At 41.1% G+C, this 22,690-nt stretch overlaps 1 protein-coding gene across 15 annotated transcripts in view; it reads right to left on the reverse strand.

Annotated features, from left to right (window-relative positions):
* Dlg2 (discs large MAGUK scaffold protein 2) overlaps positions 1 to 22,690 on the reverse strand; it is a 1,919,116-nt gene that overhangs the window by 233,592 nt on the left and 1,662,834 nt on the right. Inside the window, exon 1 of one of the 15 annotated variants that reach the window (XM_040732045.1) lies at positions 4,124 to 4,479. The exons of the other annotated variants lie outside the window; for them this stretch is intronic. The gene's annotated coding sequence lies outside the window, so the exon portion shown is untranslated. Of the gene's footprint in view, positions 1 to 4,123; positions 4,480 to 22,690 lie in introns of those variants that run through there. 15 annotated transcript variants of the gene reach the window in all.

A 22,690-nucleotide genomic window follows, 5' to 3' on the forward strand; every position in this document is an offset into this window, starting at 1 on the left:
TACTGCATGGCTGTGCCTCCTTGAGGAAAAACAAGTAAGCATAGGCAATGCAGAGCCTAATCGCTGAGAGACAAGTATCCCATGTGCTTTCTGTGCAAATCAGCAGGAGAAGCAGGGAAGCAGAAGCCACAATCTTCAGTCAAATTCACAGAATTTTCCAAGAACTCCGAGAGGGGAAAGACCATGTTTACTTAGGAAAAAAAGAAATAGAAGGGAAACGAGAAAAACTTTTTTAAAAACATGACAAAAGTGGATAGAAGTAGTTACCATGCAAACCTGACAGCCTGAGTGTGAGCCCATGGTCCCAAGACTCCCACCCAAAAGTCAGATGTCACAACTGCAATCATAGCGTGCCTATGGTGAGATAGAGGGTGGAGACAGGAGAATGGTTCTAGAGCTGGCATGCCACCTCACCTGGAGCACACAGCATGAAGGACGCTGTCTCAACAAAGTGGAAGGTGAGACCTGACTCCTGAGAGAGGTTCTGACCTCTCCGTGCATATCATCCCACACATGCACCCACTCTCACACACATGTATGATGGGGGATGTTCTTCTGTATAGATGTTTCTCTTATTGGTTAAGGAGTAAAACACTGCCCAGTAGAGGCAAGAAGATAGGCGGGGCTAGGAGATGAGGAGAATGCTAGAAAGGCACAGACCCTAGCCTGAATCCATGTCTACCAACACCAGCTCCTACAGCTATTACACTGCAGCGTCATCCTTGCCTTCCAACCCATGGCCCAACCTGGAATGAAGCTCTCCAAACTCAAAGACTACTGGGAAATTCAGGGTCATCCTTGCATCCGTTCACTACTTTTATGGGTTTGTTGTTGGTTGAAACAAGGTCTCATGTAGCAGAGGCTGGCCTTAAACTCACTATGTAGCCAAGGATGACCTTGGTCTCCCAGTCCTCCTACCTCCACCTCCAGAGTACTGGGTCTTCAGTCAGGTACTATCTCCATGCCTGATTTATGTGATTCTGGGGTTAAACCCAGCATATGATAGACTATCATATCTATTGCCTGGGCTACCTCCCTAGCCTATCATTACTATTGCTGTTAGTGTTGTTACTGGGTTTCAGAATGAGAAAAGGGAGGCCAGAGATGCTTGTCTCATTGGAGACCCTCTTAGTCTGCATTCTACTAAGACTGGAATGTTGATTTCCCCTCATAAAGGTGGCACTCAAGCACTCCTGTTTGGCATATATCCCACTCCTTGTGAAGGGAACCAATCCAAATAGGGTGCATGCTGGAGCACCTCCCTGTGAGCTCGCTCAGATTAAGGGCTTTCAGATGTGGAGAGCTGAGCCCTGAGCAAGGGTCAGCTAAGATAAGGAACACTGCAGCTGGGCCTGGGCCTTCAGCATATGAAACAGGAGTTCAATGACTTGTTCCAAGCCGAACTTCAAAAGATGCTTCTATCAAGTATTCTGGAGGCATCATGAAGGCAGAAAGCCACAGAGATAAGAGTGGGCAAATCTATACGGGAGGGACAGGGCCTGTAAAACTCGGTTAGTGTGTGTAAAAGCTTACCCACTTTCAGACACTTATTGTTTGACATTTGCAGACACTTTTACGTTTGCAAGCCTCCAATATGCATGGATTTCTCAAGTCAGGTTTTAACACCAATTCCCCCCACCATACCATTCAGACTTCACCTACAAGAGCATATTAGCTGGGAGTAAGTACATAAAGCAAAAGCTTTCTCCTAATGCTTTGGGTCATCAATTCTGACCTAAGACCATGAGTATCATGACCACTGACTCAGCAGTCAATCGCTCCCGGGTTGTTAGTTACCAAGCACCCGTGAGTCAGTTCATACAAAGAAAATCATGTATGTTTTGTGGCCAAAATGGCATTTAAAAAATACTATCTCAAGGAGAGATTGAATTAAGCAAGGCAAAAAGTTACACTGTGTGTGTGTGTAATTCCCACAAGACAATGGGTTGCTGGAGGTACAGCTGATCGCTGGAATGCTGGCAGTGAGTTGTTGAAGACACAGCTGCTGATCATGGGAATGCTGACAAGGTTGCCTTTTGAGAAGGTCCACCAATACATCTGGAGGAACTCAGGCAACACAAATTTATGAGCATGAATGAGGAATGTGATGGGGATGAAAGGGGTGTGGGTATCCTTAACGAAATGCCATCACTTCATATTCGAGGAACTGCTGCAGATGATTTGTAATGTTGAGACTATAAAGAAGGAAAGGCTGCAAACTGACCCAGACTCTGAGAACAGTGTGACAAGTCACTAAGTCACTAAAGCATATGAAAGGCATTTGCCTGGCATCAGGTCATGTGGCCAGCCAGAAGGACAGGGAAGTGCTACTCCAACTATTCTGTTCAAAGGCTGAACCACTTTAATGTGCCATATTTCTAATATTTTAAACAATGTACTAAGCTAATGCCAATTTTACTTCCTCCACCCCCAGTACTCTATTAAAAACAATAGCTTTTGATCATTTAAGGAAAAGCAAGCAAGCAAACAAAAACAGTGAAAATTACAATGCCGCTTCCATGGTCACAAGCACCAATCCTTTTAAGCACCAAGTATGAGATGACATAGTCCCTGCCCCTCCCCCCCTTGGTCTGTCAGGCTAATGCTGAACACCTGTGGTTAAGTGTTCTTCCTTACAAAGGGTGTTTAGCTCAGGGCACCCAAACAGACTTTCAAGGAGCTGCGGGGCGTGGCTTGATAAGAGCTGGTATGGAGAGAAGAAATGGCACCCTGTCAGAGACAAGCTCCCCCGAATCTAAGGAAAATCCTCTCTTCAGTCCAGCATGTCTGCTCTCTCAGCCCAGGGGCAGGGCGAGGAGAGACTCTGGGCTGGTTCTAAAACAGGTTGCCAGATGGCACAGCTGTTATGCCAGATGCAAATTAACTACGATCAGAATGCAGAGACACTGGTTAAGGCTCCTCCTTAAAAATGAAAGAAGGAAAGAAAGAAAGAAGGAAGGAAAGAAAGAAAACAGAAACTAGACATGCTAACAAGGGCTATGCTCAGCCAGCTTGTGTGAACTGGACGCTTGGGTACAAATCTTGGGTACAAAGTGTCCAAATCGATGGGAAGACTGAAGCTCTGGGGCTGTGAGCAAATGAAGTTGTACATGGAGTACAGGCAATACACATCTGGCGGTGATTTTAAGTCCAACGCAAGCATTATAAGCATCTCGTATATCCTTTCTCCATCATAAAGTGCTTCGACTTTTTGTTGATGCCCTTTCCAAAGAAAAGGTGGGGTGTTGAGACTGGACTGTGGATCCCTTAGGAACACAGCTGTTCAGAGGTAGAAGTCTCCCTCGGACACCTTACTCCATCTTTCCATTTAAAAATTAAATGAGATAAATTTATCCCAGAGAGACCAGATGCCCCTCCCCATGGTTTGACTCTTGCATAGCATAGCAGTTAGAATAGCAAAAAAAATTTTTTTTTGTTCTGTGGTAGGCACAGTCCTGGGGGTTTTACACAGGAGGCTTCTTTTGATTCTCACAAGTCTATGAAATGTATTATTATTCACAGATGTGGCTGGCTTTCTAAAGGGAACTGTGCTGTGATTGGAACTCAGGTAGAATGACTTGAGGGGGTATTCTCAACTACTAAGCAAGCTAGAATGGCAAATCAATTGCTATTTGCAGATACTTAAATGTATACTTCTAAATTAGTAACCATGCTGTTTGGAGGAGTATCTTGGAATCTAACTTTATACACATAACTACAATCCTTAATAACCACACAAGATAGATAATATTATCCCCATTTTACAGATAACGAAGTTGAAAGAGTCGAGTACAGCGACTTCTCAAAGTTGCATTAGCTGATGGGTGGCAAAAGCAAGATTCAGCATTCAAGTCTATCTGGTTCTTTGAGACAAGTAAGCCTGCCTTCCTGCAAGACAACTAGCTAGATTGTCCCCTAAGCAGGATCTGACTCCACTTTAAACAGGCATGCAGCAAACAGTTGCTCTGAAGTCATTTCTGGAACCCATTTAAATCTGCTGCAAGAATTTCACATTCCTAAACACGTCTCCCTCCCATCCCCCAACACACACACACACACACACACACACACACACACACACACACACACACACACACACTGTTCACACAAGAGACGGACTTACTATGAAGAGGCCACTGGTGAAGCAAATTCACCCGCGGTGGTTTGGAGGCTGCTACGCTGAGATCGAGGAGGAGAAACTTCAACTGTTGCTTTCTCAGAACAGACAAGATCACAGAGCAGCAGCAGCAGCAGATGCCTTCAAGCACCAAGTGCTGAGAAATAGCAAGGGCCGCTGTTTCAGGAAGGCAAGGAGGGGGTACTGCGGTGCTCTATGCATCTCAGCGGCAGTCATTCCCTCACCGGATCTGTCAAGGGCAATACGTCTGAGAAAAACAGCTCGACCTCTCACTAGAGCTCCTTAGACAGCTTTCGGAGCGTTTCAGCATAGCAGGCAGCTGGGTGGCGAGTCCCAGGCTGTGCAGCTCGGCGGCGGCGGGGCGTGGAAACGCCACCTGGCCTGCACACACCTGACACTCGTGTTGGCCAAAACCTCTTAGGAGCGAAGCAGGTGGGGCCAGCCTCCCGATCCCGCCGCAGAGCTAGTCTGATATGTTTTGCAACACTTAAGGACCAGTTCCAGAAATGGAATCGCTTCTCCTTTTGCTAGAAAGAGCGCTTAAAGTGAGAAACGAACCACTTTTCCAGGTGTTGAAGGCTCCGCTCTCCTCTCCCCACCCCCACTCCTTTTCCCTCCTCTTTTCAGAAGGATAAATGCTTAGCTTTGAAAGACAGGAGAAAAGGCAGCCAGCTAGACCCCACAGAGGGGAGCCAGGACAATTACCCCCCCTCCCCCAGGAAACTGAAGTGTAGGGAGCTGGCTCCCTTTAAAATGGAGATGACTGATAGTAAACAGCTTATTGGGGGCTAGTGTTAATTCTTCACCTAGCTGGCCGGAACCTGCGGGCCCCCTAAGCCAGGAAATGCCTACACCCATCAGCTAGACGCGAAAAGAGCATGCAAAAAGGAGGATGGGGCAGAGGAAGTCACTCATCTCACCTGTTTTGCGGGGAGGGGGGGTGCAGGGGGGGGCGGAGGAGAACAAGTTACCAAACTAAAAGAACAGCTCAACCTGAGACTTAATCCATGCCTTTCACTCAGTTTGAGGCAGGCAATCGAATGCCCCATCAAGACCGTGTTGTTCCAAGCCTTTCTCCGTGTTTGTTGTTGTTCCTCCCTAAAAGCATTTTCAAAGCGCTTGTTTTGACTGCACAGTTTATGAATTTTCTGAAGTCAAGGCTAGTCATGTGCTGGTGGACTGAGCTTATAAGTGGAGCCAGACGTGTTCGTTATCCCCCCTACCTCTAACACCCCACAGACAGAAAGACAGACAGACACACACACACACACACACACACACGCACACACACACACACGATTAATCACTGGTACAATCTAGCTGAACGTGGCACTGTTTTCGTACCCTCTGAGTTGCTACTCAAATCAGATGTTGTGGTCACCATAGTAACCACCTACCTGTTCTCCCTCTTTATAAAAATTCAAGTGCACTGGGTCTATGACTTTAAAAAAATAAAAAATAAAAACTCAAACAGCTCGAAACTTGCCAGATGAAGGGTATAATTTCATGTAAATTTTTCATTTAAAAGTATGGCAAGTGTGTTCATCAGAACCAATCAGAATGGCGCAATTGAGGATTAGACTCTGTTCAGTGCTTAGAAACTGAAACATAAAAACCCCAAGGAGTTCTCAGGGATAAAATAGGTTATTTATTATGAAAATGAGCAAGGAGGACCTTGGCAGATTTCATGGCAGGTGGGGGTGACCAAGGAGGGACAAGACTGAGCTTCAGTGAGATGTTTTATTACAAACGGGGGGAGGGGTAAAGAGACACAGAGACAGAGAGAGGACAGAAGAGAAGAGGGAGACAGGAAAAGTCCTGTCTCAGGGGAACAGCAGGAAAGAGAGCAAGGAAAGAGATCATAAGTGGGCAGGGGCCATTCTTTTTGTTTTTTGTTTTCGTTCGTTTTTTGTTTTATTTTGGTTTGGTTTTTTCGAGACAGGGTCCCTTACACTTGTGTGCAGACTATGCAACTATGGAACCCTGGGCTGACCAGGGCACTGCCTGAGTGCATTCTGCCAGGTGACGGGGCAGACTGAATCCTTAGATTATTATTAGTTTTTAAATGACCTTAACCAAATGGCTGTCTTGATGGGACCTATGGCTCTAGAAGTCTCCACAGCCTTAGTTAGGACTAACAAACTAATTAAGGTTTTATGTATGTGGGGTTGTGCTCATTTGTGTATCACACAAAAAGTATTTGTAATGGAAAAAAATAACATTCCTTTGTTAAAAAAAACAAACTTTTTTTCTTTTGAAAAACTTTTTACTTTTCAGTGTCATATGTTTATATAATACCTTTTAGCCATTCTCATGCCCCCTCACCTCTCATCCCCTTTCCTCTCCCACTGGGACCCCTGTTCTCAACAAGTGAACCCCTATCCCCTGCCTGCTTTCATATCTTCTTTTGGCCTTGACTGTGCATGGGCCGTCGGAGGTCATCTGCTTCAGCAAGAACCACCACCTGTTGGAGGCTCTTTTCTCTGATGTTCATTGTGAACTCTGTCAAAGCTATAGCGGCTGAAGGTGTACAGACTTACAGCTAGATCGTTATTGTATTCCACTGATCAATATGTCTGTTGTAGTGCCAGTACCATGTTGGGAGCGATCATTGTTATTTAGAACCTCTTGTAACTATTGTCAGTCTTTTTAAAGAATAGTCTGTCCCCTCCCCAGCTTCCTAATGAATAGAACTTGGGCTCACAGGAAGTAGCTGATGGCAAGAAACAAACATTCCATAATTACATCACTGCCTCTGTGACCCTTTAACCTTGCCAACACCTGTTACCTGCTTCCCTTCAGTAGCCTGGTTACTAGGCAACGACCCCTCCCTCACTGTCCTGCAGTTTTTTGCCCTATCCCCTACCTCATTTTCCCCTATTTAAGCCTGCACAGAACTCTCATTAAACGCAGCTGGATCAGCCATGCTGTCCTGCCGCCCATCTCTCTCATGTCTCTTGTCTCATTCATTCCAGGTTCCCGTGGGCTCGAACCCATTGTGCCCTGCTGGCCAGGGCAGTACCATGCTGTTTTTATCATTTAGTTCAGTAGTGTAGATACCTTGGAATTAGTGTAGATACCTTGGAATTAGGTATTATGATTCCTCCACAGGTATGCATTCTTATTGTTCACAATTGTTTTGCTATACAATTTGACTATGTTAAAGTTAAGACCTTTCTTTTTGTTTAAACAGAAAAGAGGAGATGTTGGGGAAGTCCTGTGTATATGTCAATAAAGCACTGTCTGGCCAATAGGAATCTAGATAGGTGGGGCTAGGAGTCCAGGAGGATTCTGGGAAGGAAAAACACAGGAGAGTCGACATGTGACGCCATGGGGGTAGGAAGCCCGGAACTATTCTCCGGTAAGAGACATACTTAGATTAACAATTATGGGGTAATTACTTAAGTGAGAGCTAGCCAGTAAGAAACAAGCAAGGCCAACAGCTTCATAATGAATATAGCCTCCTGTGTGTTTATTTGGGACTGATACGTGGCAGAGCCCAGGCGACTGGCGGGTAGTAAACCAAAGCAGCTAGCAAGATAAAGCTTCTCTTAACACCTTGGAATTAGTGTAGATACCTTGGAATTAGGTATTATGATTCCTCCACAGGTATGCATTCTTATTGTTCACAATTGTTTTGCTTAGCAGAGAGGTCTCTTGTGCTTCCCGACATATTTTAAGATTGTTTTCTATTTTGCCATAAAGAATTCAGTTGGTATTTTGATTAGGATTGCATTACATTTGGAAACTGTTTTTGTTAGAGGACAGTCATTTTAACAATATCAATCCTACCCATCCAAAAGCATGAGAGAGCATTCTAACTTTTACTGTCATCTTCTATTTCTTCAGTGTTTCAAAGTTTTATTGTGAGTTCTTTTAGTGCCTTGGTTAAGTTTATTCCAAGTTTTTGTTGTTGTTAGTGTTTGTTTGTTTTTGTTTTTGGCTATTGTGAATGAGATTGTGAAGAAATCATCTGCCTCCATCTTAAGCTGAAAATCAATTTTATAGTAAAGACAAACTAGGCTCATTTCTGTTTATGATTAAACCCATTTCTCAAGGATTGGGCTATGTCACCCCCCTAACCTTAGGGAACCTTAGTTAAAAATGCTTCTGTATTGCCAGGTCCAGAATTGGCAATCTTGTCTTTCTTTAAAAAAGTTAATAATCATCTTGCAATCCTACCTTTTTTTCAAGAGTTGTTATGACTACCTGATGTTATGACCACCTTTTGTAAACATGTATTTGTTTCTGGAGGTCCTTATGTCTAAGTTGTTATGCTTATGTTCTGCTCCTGTAACCCAACATATTTTGCCTTCCAGATCCCCTAAACCATAAAAATCTTGTCTTTTTCACATCCAATGCTGACCTGTTGAACCCAGCCTTAGGGGGTGCAGCCCATCCACAGAAATAAAAAAAAAAAAAGCTTGCTTTAATAAATTGCTTGCTTTATTAATTTGGCCATGATGATTCAGATTTGTGGTCTTTCTCCTCCATTTGTTGGAATTAATAATCATTTCCCTGATTTCTTTCTCATAATGTACTAGTTTGTTCCCGTTTTCCCAATGCCTTAAAATGGTGTCATTAGGTTGTTTACTTGAAGTCTCTCTGGTTTTTTAGTATAGAAACTCAGAGCTATAAACTTCCCTCTTAGGACTGCTTTCACTGTATCTCATGCGTTTTGAGATGTTATGGATTCATTTCTAGAAATTTTTAAATGTCCTTCTTGATTTTTTTCAATGGCCCATTCAAAGTTCAATAATATATTGTTTAATCTTGATACATGTGTATATTTTCTGTAATTGTTCTTGCTATTGATTTATAGTCTTCTTATTCCACTGTGATCAGATAAGACTACAAGGAATTATTTCCATTTTCTTGTATTTGTTGAGACTTGCTTGATGTCATAACATGTAATCTATTTTAGAGAACATGCCATGGCCTCCTGAGAAGAATGTATATTCTATAGTGTTTGGGTAGAATGTTCTGTAGATGTCCCTTAGGTCTTATTTGATTTATGATATAATTTAACTCCAATGTTTTTGTGTTTATTTTTTGTCTCAATGATCTGTCTAATGGGAAAAGTAGAAAGTGGAATATTAAAGTAACTGACCACTACTATTTCGGAATTAATCTGTGATTTTTTTTCTGGTTTATCAAGACAGGGTTTCTCTGTATAGTCCTTGCTGTCCTGGAACTCCCTCTATAGATCAGGTTAGTCTTGAACTCACAGAGATCCTCTTGCCTCTGACTTCCGAGTGCTGGAATCAAAGGCATATTGCCACCACAGCCAGGCAAATCTGTGCCTTTTTATCTAGTAGAGTATGTTTTATCAGTATCAGATGAGTATGTGTTTGATGAACTTCTGGATTATAAGGTTTCCATTAAGAAGCAGCAGTTAGTCTAAAGAGACTGTATTTATTTGTGTGACTCGGTCTTTATATTTAGAAGTTTTCAATATACTTTGTTTGTTATTTAGTGTTTTAACTATGATATAACATGAGTTTCTTTTCTAGTTCTACGTATTATTTAATGGTCTGTGAGTCTCTAGTATATGAATTGGCAACTCTTTCTTTAGATTTGGAAAATTTTCTTCCATGATTTTATTGAAAGTGTTTCCTATTTCTTTAGTATGAAATTCTTCTTATAAGCCTGTGAGATATAATATATATATATATGTACACACACACACACACACATATATGTATATATGTATATGCTGCCTTTCATGTTGTCTCAAAGATTTTGCATGTTCTTCCAGGATTATTTTTTAATTATCATTGACCTTGACTGAGTGATTCAGTTCTTCTACTTTTACTTCAAACTCTGAAATTCTGTCCTCCATTCTACAAGTGAGGCTTTCCAGTGAGTTTTTCCCATTGTATGTATATGAGTGTATCTGTGTTTGGATATAAGCACATGAGTGAAAGTACCCAGGGAGGCCAGAAGAGGGCATTGACTCCTTGGAGCTGGAGTCATAAGCAGTTGTGAGCTAACCAACCTGACTGTGGAAAATGAACTCAGGGCCTCTGTGAAAGCAATATATACTCTTAACTGATAAACCATCTTTCCAGGCCCAATTGAATTTTTAATTTGATCTACTTTATTTTCCATTTCTGCCATCATTTCACTTTTAAAAAATTACTTTTCTACCTCTATTGAGTTCTATTTTCACATCTTCAATTTACTTCTATGTTTTATCATGTTGTTTGTATTTTCTTGGAATATGTTTGGTTCCGATTTGAGCTGTTCGTACATATTTGCAATTGTTCTTTTAAACTGTGTATTTGGAGATTCATCACAGTCATTTTTATCAGGGTCCACATTACTATTGAATTGGTAATTTCTGGAAAAAACAAGTTGTGTAGGTTTTTCATGTTTCTCATGCTTTAGGCAGGGACCTGCCCATCTGGGGTTGGATTGTTGGTTAATATTTTTATTCAGTAGTATTTTAATTGAGGTCACCTTTCTACTTTTAATGGAGATACTTGCATTTTTCAGAAAAGACTAGGTTTTAATAGGATTGAAGTGACATTTGTCCTGTTTAGACTGATGTCCATGGCACTAGACTCTATACTCCACTGCAAGAAGAGAACTATCTACAACTACAGTTCCTGTCAGTGGTAAACACTCCATGAAAACAGAGTATCAGTTTACTATGTTTAGAATAGTAAAGGGACACCAACAGTACTGTGAATATTAGCATATTAGTTATGGGTATGAGTAGAAAAATAGAGAATGAGAAAAACATCACAGTGGGGTTAGCGATCAGCATTAGGTTGCTAGATAAGAAGTAGGGGAGTGGAGACATACATTACATTAAAAAGAGGAATGGTAGAAGCAAAGGAAAAAAGGTGGGGGCAGGATGTGAGAGTTTTGTTAGAGGTACCAAAAAGAGAGGGGGAAAGATATGCACCGAAATAACATCTCTCAAGAGGTTGAGTCACAGAGAGTCTGTAAATTAGGACAGCTTGTGTTCTTTGGGAGAGGAAAAGAAAAGATGATGTTGGTATGAGGGGAAAAAGAGGTGTGACCATCAAGAGACCAGGGTGGTCTTCTACAATGACCTTAGACACTACATACGTAAGGAAAAACTGTAGACTGTACAGGGCAACATGAGCTGGGTGGGAACTGGGACTGGGGCAGCTGATTCTCTGACCTTATAGGGTGACCAGAGTCACCCTCCTTATTGGAGGCCAGAGTCTCATTGTAATCTCTAACATCAAATAGCAAGTGGGAGTTGGGACTGAAGTATGAGTGTGCTCCCTATCCTAGAACAGTGAACCAGTAAAGGGGATAAAATATGAGTATCAGTGTGTGTGTGTGTGTGTGTGTGTGTGTGTGTGTCTTTAAAACAGTATTAACTCCAATCATAGTTCTTGATGCCATGGGGGCATGCTGAAAGCTGACACAAGCAGGGCTCAGAAATCTAATGAATTCCTGCAGAAGGATGAAGGCTATACAATTACAGACCTGTGGACTGATTTTCTTTGTTAAGCACAAGTTATTTGACCACAGTTATGAAACCAGCTAGCTACAAGTAAGAGCTGATCTCTGGGGCAGGTCAGTTACTGTAGAGTGCATGACCAGATACCTTAAAAAGAAACACAGCAGTCAAGAAGTTTTATTACAAAGTTCTTCCTCTTGAGGTATCCCAAAGCATTTCACCCTTTGGCGCCTATAAAATACTAATGAACCCTGTAGGTGAAAGTGCTCTCTGGCCCACACCTGTATATATCACCTAAAACAGGCATCTTGTTGCTTTCCAATCAATAACATGGGTGGAAAAGCTACACCTGGGTGTCGTGGTATTTATATGTACCTCCAGCACTGGAAACTAAAGCAGGAGGTTTGAGGTCATTCTTCAGAGTAAGAGCCTGACAGAAAATGAAAGAAGAAAAAAGGGGAAGGAGGAGCAGGAGAAGAATAAGGAGGAAGAGGAGGAGGAGAAATAAAACTCACAAAATAACTGTGCTATCATTGCAAGTAATTCTAGCTCCCTTAAGCTTCATAGAGTACTTCTGTTTTTTGGTTTGTGGGGATAAAGACTGGATGTTTCTTCTGCCCAGTGAGGTTGGGATTCTGAATTGTTTTAATGATGGAGCAATGATAGCTCCAACTTTCAGTCAGAATAGGAATATTTTCATAGTCACTGCATGAAGACTATCAGAAAACCCAGTCAGCAAGTGAGACAGATATGGAGGGTGAGACGTTGGACCTTCTGAACAGGTGAGATGCTGAAGTAATTGCCGGGTCATGGCCAATATCAGCTGACTTTTAACCACCTTCCAGGGTTAATGTGGTTTACGGGAAGACTCATGAAAACATTGGTGCAATCACTGACATGAATTGTGGCAGCTGGATGGCCAGGATCACTCTGTGGCTTTGTTTCCTTTCTACTCTGCTGGTGGCCTCTTCCTCCCCAGATGCTTTCAAGATTTCTTTGCAGATCTCCAAAGTTATTTGTTTCCTATTTGATTCAGCAATCTTTCAGAATCTACTGTCTTTATTTTATTTTAGATATAGGGTCTCACTGTGTCTCCTTGGTTGGCCTGGAACTTAACTAATGAAGGGACCAGACCCTCACCCAGACCCCTGCTTTGGCAACTGTGACAGACTGCAGAAAAGACCCAGCAAGATGTAGGCCTCTGACTCAGCAACATGTGCTGGGCTTCCTGGCCTTGCCTTACCTTCTAGTCATTAGGAAGACAGATACCCTGTAAGGAACCAAACAGAAGTTAACTGGTCGATGTTGGATGTGCTTTATGGTAACAGTGGAGTGCAGAACATAGCAACAGCCCTGGGAGGGCCTCTGAGCATAGCAACCATTCCTGACCAATCAACTCAGGACAGGTATCCCAAGACTGGAAGTGCACCAATCCTGAGACTTTTGTGGATCGCAGACACTCCCCTTGCTCTATCCCAATAAATTCCAAGCCCCATAGTCCCACCCTGTCCTACTCACTTCACCTGCCATGTCGAATGGATGGAGGATCTGAGTTAATACAGTTAACTTGTTAATTAATTAAAGACTTGTTGCTTTTGCATTGAATCAGGTCTCTTGGTGATTTTCGGGTTCAGAAATTGGGCACAACACTATGACCAGGCTGGTCTTGAATTCACGGACATCTCTGGAGTGCTGGAAAGAAAGGCATGTGCTAACTTGTCTATCCCAGAATCTACTCTCTTTCATGCCAAACAGGATAAAAAAGATGGAAGAGGCATAGAGTAATGAGCTATAAGACTTTTGCTCTTCAGAGTGGGGAATACAGAGACCTGGATAACTTTAGCCAAATCATTTTTTAAAGTCTGTCAAGCTTTATTTTTAAGGGGGGCAAACAAAAAGAAATGGTCTGCAAAGTTCAAAGTTTAGTATAAATGTCAAATATCCCAGAACTACTGTATAGCAAAAAGGATACTACAGACTGGTGGTTTTAGACAAATTAATAGACTTTAATGTCTTTTAATAGTACATGAAGCTTTTGATTAAGCATTCCCCAGTTATAGAAACCCAAGTGAGAAAATTGAACTTCAAACCTCAATTCTATATGCAATTCAGCATCTGTTCCCATCAATTCTACCTCTGAAATGCTTCTCTGCTTCATCTAGCCCTTTCTGTTGTCATTGTATTCACGCAGACCCTCTCTTGATGCATCTTATTTATATTATGTTATTTTCCTTGCTTGTAAGCAGAGCTTTCCCAAAAATGTTCATCTGGTCTGTGTCCCCTCTGTTGGAATTCTTTACTGATTCCCTCTTAACTCCAGCATCAAGCCCTTGTTCTCAGTGAAGAGCACAGCTCCCTTACAAGCCTGATATACAGAGATGCTTGCATCTGCCCTTACCACCTTCTTGGAAAACAGACAGAATTTGAGACTTCAGGGGTAGTACAATTCCAAGGTACCTATATAACCCAAGAGACAAACGTAAGTCCTCTGCAAGCATCATTTTCTTAGGAGAAACAAAGGTAAACATACCATCTCTAATTCTCTAAATAAGTGATGGACCACAATGTAGGGCTCAAATGGTCAGTCACATCTGCATGGATGAAAGCAAACCAATGATCTTATCAAAGCTGTTCTTCCAACTAGAGGCTTAGAAGGAATGCTACAGTGTGCTGGAGGGTTCTTTACCTCCTAGATTTGGGAATTGAACTGTTATTGGATGAATTATTGTGGCATTATTTTCTACTATAGTGCCATGATTTTCTAAGGAAAGCACACATAATCATGAAGAACAAGTAAGTGGAAGAGAAGAAAATCAGACAAAAAACAAGAGATAGTTTTGAGGAGTGAACATTCATATTGATAAGGTCTATGTTTTAGCCACTCTTTGACTAATGACATAAAGCTTTCTCCTCCATATTTTTCTTCCATTCTCCTAAATCTATAAGTCATGTTTTCTACATAAGATGCATCTCAAGTATCAATGTGTTCAGTGGCAAAGAACAAATGTGTGCAATCTCAGGAAACAGTGTCATGCTTTGGGTATGAAGTGTTCCCCAAGTTTCATATGTTGAAGGCTTGATGTTCAGCTGGTGGATCTAATCACCGAGAAGTAGTTGTTTCATGACAGCTGTGACCTAATCAATATAACTATGCATACCAATGGACTCTAACACACCACTTGAATCCCTTGTTTGGCTTTTTAAGATCAATCACTTACCTTTCACAAGTAGTTGTTCTCATATGTAATAAAAAGATGCTGACTAATAACCAGTGAGTGAATTATTAAGGGTTATTAGTTTGCCATTTGAATTAGTGTCTTTCAAACGTTTAATGAGGATTTTAATAGAAGGATAGGTGCCATATGGAATTTGACTATGTTGCCAAATGCTTTTATTGTTAGTATCTTTAATTTCATTATTATTATTCCCAGAACTCAAAACACTTACCAATTAGCCAGATGGACAAATCAATTTCAGGTGACATCATACACCTGTTTTGGAAATCATTTTTCAGGTACCAAAGTCTTTTGGTGAGGGCATTATTAGGGGATGGTAGAAGCTTTCATAGTGGGCCCTATTGCAGATGGTCACTGCACTGGGCAAGTGTGGTCTTGGGAACTATGCTTCATCTCTGCTCCTTTTCTGTCTCTCACCTCCTGTCCCCCATAAGGAGAGCCACTTGGTTGTATCACATGCTTCCCATCTAACATGATTTCCTGCTTCATCTTGTGCAAGGCCATAATCAACTGAATTGAGTCATCATGGACTAAAACCCCTCAAACTGGGAGTCAAAGTACATACTGCTCCCCTCAAGTTGTCCAGACGTTTTGTTACAACAGTGAGACTCTGCCTGACACACACAGGTTGGACATTAACATCAACTAGAATTGTATGCTTGGTCCATAGTTAAACTCTACACAACCAGTAAAAATAAAACAAGGAATGGATTAATAATTAAATGCATGACTCAGCATTGATCTGACCTTGAGGTTTTAAGCAATATTTTGATTGATTCAATTAGCATTCAATAATTTATCAAGTACCTTATTCAAATAAGTTATTTTTCTGTGTTTTTGCACAGTCACAAAAATCTTTGCACTGATGGAGTTTATAGCATAGTGTCTAGAGTCAGTGTTTATGGGCTCTGATCATGAGCCATTCATAAACATCAATTTAGGTAATGAATAGTTGCATTGTGGGGGCATACTAAAGGTTGAACCTAGGGTTTCTTCATATTAGCAAGAACTTTGCCATTAAGATGTATTCCTACCTCTTTTTTTTTTTTTTGCTCTGGAGATAGAAACCCAATAAAGTACCTAGGTTGGGGCTGAATTTGCAATCCTGCTTCAGCCTCCCAAGCAATTGTGATTACAGATTTGCAACACAATGTCTAGCTGAGTAGCTTTTAATGCAGTCTTGTTTCTCTTGGTCTCTGGGGCCAGTCAGTTAGAACTTTTCTCTGGCTGTGTCCCCTAATGTTTTCAGAGCACCACTTTCTTCATCGGTAAGTCAGGATTATGAAGTTTGTCCTATCTGCACCACAAGGCTGTGAAGAATAAATCAGGCTAGATGTAGCCTGCGTGAGGTGAATCGCAGGTTTTGTTCAACTTGCATGTAATGTGACTGTCTTCTGAACAGTCTACTGTTTTTTATATTTGTAATTACAGTGACATAGATGTAATACAGGACAGCCTATCTTTATGTCTGTCTGTCTGTCTATTCTATCAATAATCTATCTATCTATCTATCTATCTAATCTACCCATTTATCAATCATCTATCCATCTATCTATTTATTTTGACAGGCCCTCTCATCATAGCCCTGGCTGGCCTTGAATTCACAGAGATCCCCCTGCCTCCTGATTGCTAGGATTAAAGATGTACACCACTACATCTGGTTTAGCTCTTTTGTTTTTGAACAAACCCACAGATGAGGAAATTCTCTGCTGTAATTCCCTTATTATTTTTTTTCTATGTTCTAGTGATGGACACCTAGAAGGTCTCTAAAATGGTTAGTTAAAGTAATTCTTGAATTCTTTTTCTGGATTTGTCATTCCCAATCTCTTCCAGTTATCTGTTCACCTGGTTGTACTGTGCTAAAGTTGTTATAGCATCAGAACTCATTGACCTTCTTCTCCATCTCACCCAAAGCTCCTATTCCTCTTCTTATTATCCTTTTTTTTTTTTCATTTAGGTTCTCATTGTGTTGTTCAGGATGACCATAGATCTAATCCTCCTGATCACTGTCATGGGTCCTGGGATGACAAGCATGCCACAATGTCTTTGCTGTTGCTTCCTTGTCTGTTTCCCTTGCTGTTCTCTGTTCTTCATTAATATTCAAGGCCCTGACCAAGAAACTGGGGGGACTGAGAGGGTAACATTGTGTAGCTTGGGAAAAATAGTTCATGGTGATGGCAATTCCATTTTGTGTGATTCTTCTTGAGTAAAGAGATTCTAGATCAAGTTCAGATTTCAAAGCTCTATGTTTTTCATGAGGTTTAAATGCACCACCACAAATTCCATAGTACTGGTTTCTAACGCTATGCACTCCCCGTTACTGTGTTTAATAGAAGCCACTTTAGAAACTCTTTACTATTCATACTGGTGTTATTTTGGAAGTTAGAAAGCCTGTGGATGATAGGAAGTCAGCACACAGACAGGAGCCTTTTTCTAAATGCTACGTTTAACAGAGAACAGGCTTTTAACTAGAGGGTGCTTCCTAGAGATACTCACCAGTCACACATAACTTCTGGCATGAAAAATGTTTTAAAATTTACTTATTTGTTGTGTGTGTGTGTGTGTGTGTGTGTGTGTGTGTGTGTGTGTGTGTGCGCGCGAGCGCGCATGTGGACCAGGGCACATGTGCCCATGTCTTTTCTGTCTTTCCAGCACATGGGTTTCAGGGATCAAACTCAAGTCATCAGGTTTGGCACCAAATGCCTTTAATCACAGCCATCTTGCTGGCCTCTACTAGCATTATGTCTCTATGGAATGTACTTGTCAAGGACAGCTAATTAGGCTTGCTGTGCTTTGCTCCACAGACAAGATTGGGAGTCATTCAAATTTTGCCCTAATTTCCTGTGCCTCAACAGCAGGAGGTACAGTCAGATTAGAAAGCTGTTCTTCCCATCAAAGGGCACGGGATTCCATGTCACCAGTTATCACTAAATTTGTCATCAGTTTACTCACCCCTATAAAATTTCCTCTCTTTGGAGATTCAGAGTCCATCTAAATGCCTCAAAATCATATCCTCATTACAAATCTTACCAAAGAGATTAATTACTTCAACAGCCCTGAGCTCATCATTCTGTCTCTAGAATCATCTATCACATGAGCCATGAGAACAACTGTATTGTTTTATTCCTACCTATTCTCATCACCATCAGGACAAACTTTGAACATCAAATTCCTGTTCAAAACCCTTTAGGAGTTATTCCTTAGGGTGGCAGTGATTCCCAAATTTCTTGGAATGGGTGCAGGTCAGGGACAACATAAAATGGTATAACATATAAAGATTATGCCACATTTTCTCTTACAAATGAAAAACAAAAACAAAACAAAAAAAATGAGAAAGAAAGGACGGTGGGCACAAAGCAAAAAAAAAAAAGCATGTTGCTATGGCAGAAAAACAACTCCATTTGGTGCATTTCCTTTTTAAGGAAGGAACTGGAGAGATGGCTCAGTGGTGAAGAATATTTTATGCTCATTTAGAGGGCAACTGTGCCATTCCCCATAATCCATTTTGAGTGGCTTACAACTGTCTATGACTCCAACCAACTCCAAGGTACCTGATGCTCTCTCTGGCTTCCACATGCACATACCCTTTCCTACATGCCGTCCCTCCCCCAAATAAAATTAAAACAAATCTTTTAAAAAGCAAGAGGTAAGAAAGAAGAAATAGAAGGGAGAAAGGAAAGCAAAAAGAAAGGGCAAGAGAGAAACAAAAAGGAAAAAAAAAAAGAAAGGTATCTGATCTACCTTGAAATTCGCCATAAATAAGTGAACTTGGGTGATAGCCATTCAACCTTACCTTGCGACAAGAGGAGAGGGGAATGAGGAGGAGGAGATGAAGAGATGAAGGGAAGGAGAGAAAGACAGAAACAGAGAGAAAGAGAAACAGGAAGAGACACAGAGAGAAACAGGAAGAGAAATACAAGAGAGATAGAGAGGATTTTAGTTGTTTAGTAGACCTGGAAAGTGACTACAGGAAGCTTTGCATTTGTGGAGACTCACTGACTATATTTATCGAAGTACTTAAGAGAAATCTTATACGAATATTAAGATTTTAATTTATATAGCTTCTAATTTTTACTGACCCATTGTATGGCTAAGATTTTCCAAGCTGGACAGTGGAGGTGCATGCCTTTGATTCCAGCACTCAGGAAGCAGAGGCAGGCAGATTTCTGGATTTGAGGCCAGCCTGGTCTACAGAGCAAGTTCCAGGACAGCCAGAGCTACATAGAGAAACCCTGTCTCAAACAAACAAACAAACAAACACCCAAAACAAACAAACAAACAAAACAAAAAAGGTTTTTCAAATACAGGCTAATTAACAGATAAAGAAACATCAAAACATTAAGTATAGCAAAGATATATAAATAAGAATACCTATTTGATCTTAAATCTTTTACAAGTTCTATTTCTGATAGATTGTAGACCTAAGTTTTAAAAGTAAATGATAAAATTAGTAAAATAAAACATAACTGTTTTGTGATAATTAGAGAAAGAGGTTGCTAAGTATTATGTTAAAATTAATTTACAATAAATAAATCTCTAGGGATGGGGACATGGCCACTTGGTTAAGAGCACACACTCATCTTTGGCAGCTCACAACTGCCTCTAACTCCAGCTCTAGGTGATCTGCTACCCCTCTGACCTCCTCCTGCAGACACACACACACACACACACACACACAAATAATTAAAAATTAAATAAAGAAATGGTTTTAAAAATGCATAATTGAAATGTGTTATTTCATACAATGGGTCCTGTATAGATCTGAAAATGAATAAGCCACAGCTACACTTAACAACATGGTATGATCTTCTCAACTTATCTCTAAAAAAGAGGGAAAGTAGGCTGGGTGGTGGTGATGCACACCTTTAATCCCAATACTTGGGAGGAAGAGGCAGGCAGTTCTCTGTGAGTTTGAGGCCAGTCTGGTTTATAGAACTAGTTCCAGGACAGCCAGGGCTACACAAAGAAACCCTGACTTGAAAAACAAACAAACAAAGGAGATAAAGTATAAATGACACATAGTAACACACAAACAACAAAGAACTGACCTAGAACATGCACACTACCTAATTTGGAGGGAAAAGTAGCACATTACAAAAATGGCCAAGAGATTGGATAGTAGAAGTACCCCAAATGTTTATTAAACTTTGAAAAACATTTCATTTCAAGCTTACTGGTTACCAGAGAAATGAAAATTAAGACAACATTAGGTGTCTTAAGGTTTCTATTGCTGAGGCCAAACACCATGACCAAAAGGCAAGTTGGGGAGGAAAGGGTTCCTTAGGCTTAGGCTTCAGCATTGCTGCTCATCACTGAAGGAAGTCAGAACAGGAACTCAAACAGGGCAGGAACCTGGAGGCAGGAGCTGATACAGAGGCCATGATGGGGTGGGGGTAGGGGACTGCTTATTGGCTTGCTTCCCATGGCTTGCTCAATAGAACTCAAGACCAACAGCCCAGGCATGGCACCATAAACTCTGGGCTGGGCTCTTCCCCCATTGATCACCAAGGGAGAAAATGCCTTATAGCTGGATCTCATTGACACATTTCCTCAGCTGAGGCTCCTTCCTCTGAGTATAGCTTGGGTCAAGTTGACAAACAAAACAACCCAGTACTTTAGGTTTCCCCAAAAGACAATGTAGATTTATTTTTCCTGTTCCTTGTTATCACAGTTACAGTCCTTGGGTATAACAAAAACATAGGAATGAGCCGAAAGACAGAGCAGGAGACCAGCATGGGATCCTGAGACTACCACAGGGTTGGCTTTCTTGAGGTCACAAGTGGGGCTAAGAGTGAAAGAAAGACTCATATGATGGTGTAAAATAACTTGCACTTTGGAAAACTATTTAGCAATGACTTCTAAACCTAAGCAAAAACATAGCCGGCATTCTATAAATTTTGTTCATAAATAAATACATTTGTTCCAAAGGATATATGCAAAATATTCAACTTAATAGTCAAGTACCAGGGACTTCTTCAATGCCAATCAAAAACAGAGTGCATAAATGAAATGTGCTATTCCTTCCAGTGCTCCTGTATAGAACTGAAAATGAATGAAACATGGCTACTCCTACATGGCTACTCTCAAACATTAAGCTGAACCAAAAGCTAGACATGGTAGAATACATGTGATTATATCTATTTGATGTGCAAGCAAAACAAAAACTAATTAGTGGTGTTAGAAATTAGAATAGTGTTAACCTATGGTAAAAAGGCAGGTGTGGGTAGAGATAAAGGTGTAGGTACTATTCTATCTATATGAGTGGTGATTACATGGGTATCTTCACTATGTAATTACATGAACTATATACTTTAGATTCACTCACCATCCTGCCTGTATGCCATATTTCAACAAAATTTAAAAAATAGTAGAATTAAGTATACTTTCACTGTCCCTCATGTCACAAATGATATGTTAATGATGAGAAAGTAACAACTTATGTGCGTGGTGTGTATGTGTGGCAGAGGAAGAGAGAGGGAGGAGGGAAGGAGGGAGGGAGGGAGGGAGGGAGGGAGAGAGAGAGAGAGAGAGAGAGAGAGAGAGAGAGAGAGAGAGAGAGATGAGCAAGTGTGTGTACATATGTATTCATGAGAAGAACAGGTAAGGATGTCAAATGTCTTCCTCTATCCCTCTCCACCTTCTTGCCTTGTGGGAAGGTCTCTCAGTAAACGGGAAGCTCACCATTTTGGTTACTCTAGTTGATCAGCATGATCTTGGGATCTACTTGTCTCTGCCCTCAGTGCTAGGGGTACAGGCAGGTGCAGCTATAACTAGATTTTATGTAGGTGCTGAGGATTTGAACTTGAGTCCTCATGCTCACATTAAAAAAAAAAGAAAAGATGTATTGCTTTGAAGTCATGTGCCTATGTAGAGGTAGGTACAATGTGTACAAGTAGCAGAGGAGACTAGAGGTATCAGATTCCTCTGGAGATGGAGTTAAAGGTGGTTGTAAGCCACCAAACAAAGGTGGCAAGAATTGAAATTTGGTTCTCTTTAAGAGTGGGACATGCTGACTGAATCAGACCCCCTGAACGTGGGTGTTAGTTAGGAGGCCTGGGCAGTCTATGGGGGCCTCTGGTAGTGGAACAGTATTTATCCCTAGTGTATAAATGGACTTTGGGAGTCCATTCCCCATAGAGGGATACTCTCTCAGCCTAGACACATGGGGGAGGGTCTAGACCCTGTACCAAATGATATGATAGTCTTTGACAAGCTTTGATGACCCCCCATGGAAGGTCTCACCCTCCCTGGGGAGCAGAAGGGGGATGGGATGAGGGTTGGTGGGGGGCATGGAAGGATGGGAAGGAGAGGAAACTGATATGTAAAATAAGATTGTTTCTAATTTAAATAAAAAAAATCTAGGAAAAAACAAGCAGTGGGACATGCTCTTAACCACAGGGCCATCTTTCCAGCCTCTAGCCTACAACTTCTGAAAAACAGAAGATGAAAATAAGAGTTTCAAAATTTTTTCATTGTGATATGTTTTTTATGACCCTAAAAATTTGTGTTTTACAGTCTCACACACACACACACACACACACACACACACACACACACACTCAGAAAAATGGGGGCAAATTTTTTATACTGTCAGGAAGTCTTCCAAATGAGCAGTTTGGGTGGATTTTGAACTGTTATTAAATGCTTGGCCAGGTGTAGTGATACACTCTTGTAATCCTAGGACAAGAGAGGCAAAGGCAGGAGGATTATCAATTTGAGAACAATGTAGCCTACACAGCAAAGTCATGCCATGTCTAAAAAACTATCATCATAAATTCCTTATGAAAACTCTCTGCTTATATACTTTATGAATGACATGGAGGTGTGATTCTTACTTTTTTTTTGGCTTTTTTGAGACAGGGTTTCTCTGTT

The sequence above is a fragment of the Mesocricetus auratus genome, unplaced genomic scaffold (assembly GCF_017639785.1).
Source record: "Mesocricetus auratus isolate SY011 unplaced genomic scaffold, BCM_Maur_2.0 Super-Scaffold_4256, whole genome shotgun sequence".
Taxonomy (NCBI): domain Eukaryota; kingdom Metazoa; phylum Chordata; class Mammalia; order Rodentia; family Cricetidae; genus Mesocricetus; species Mesocricetus auratus.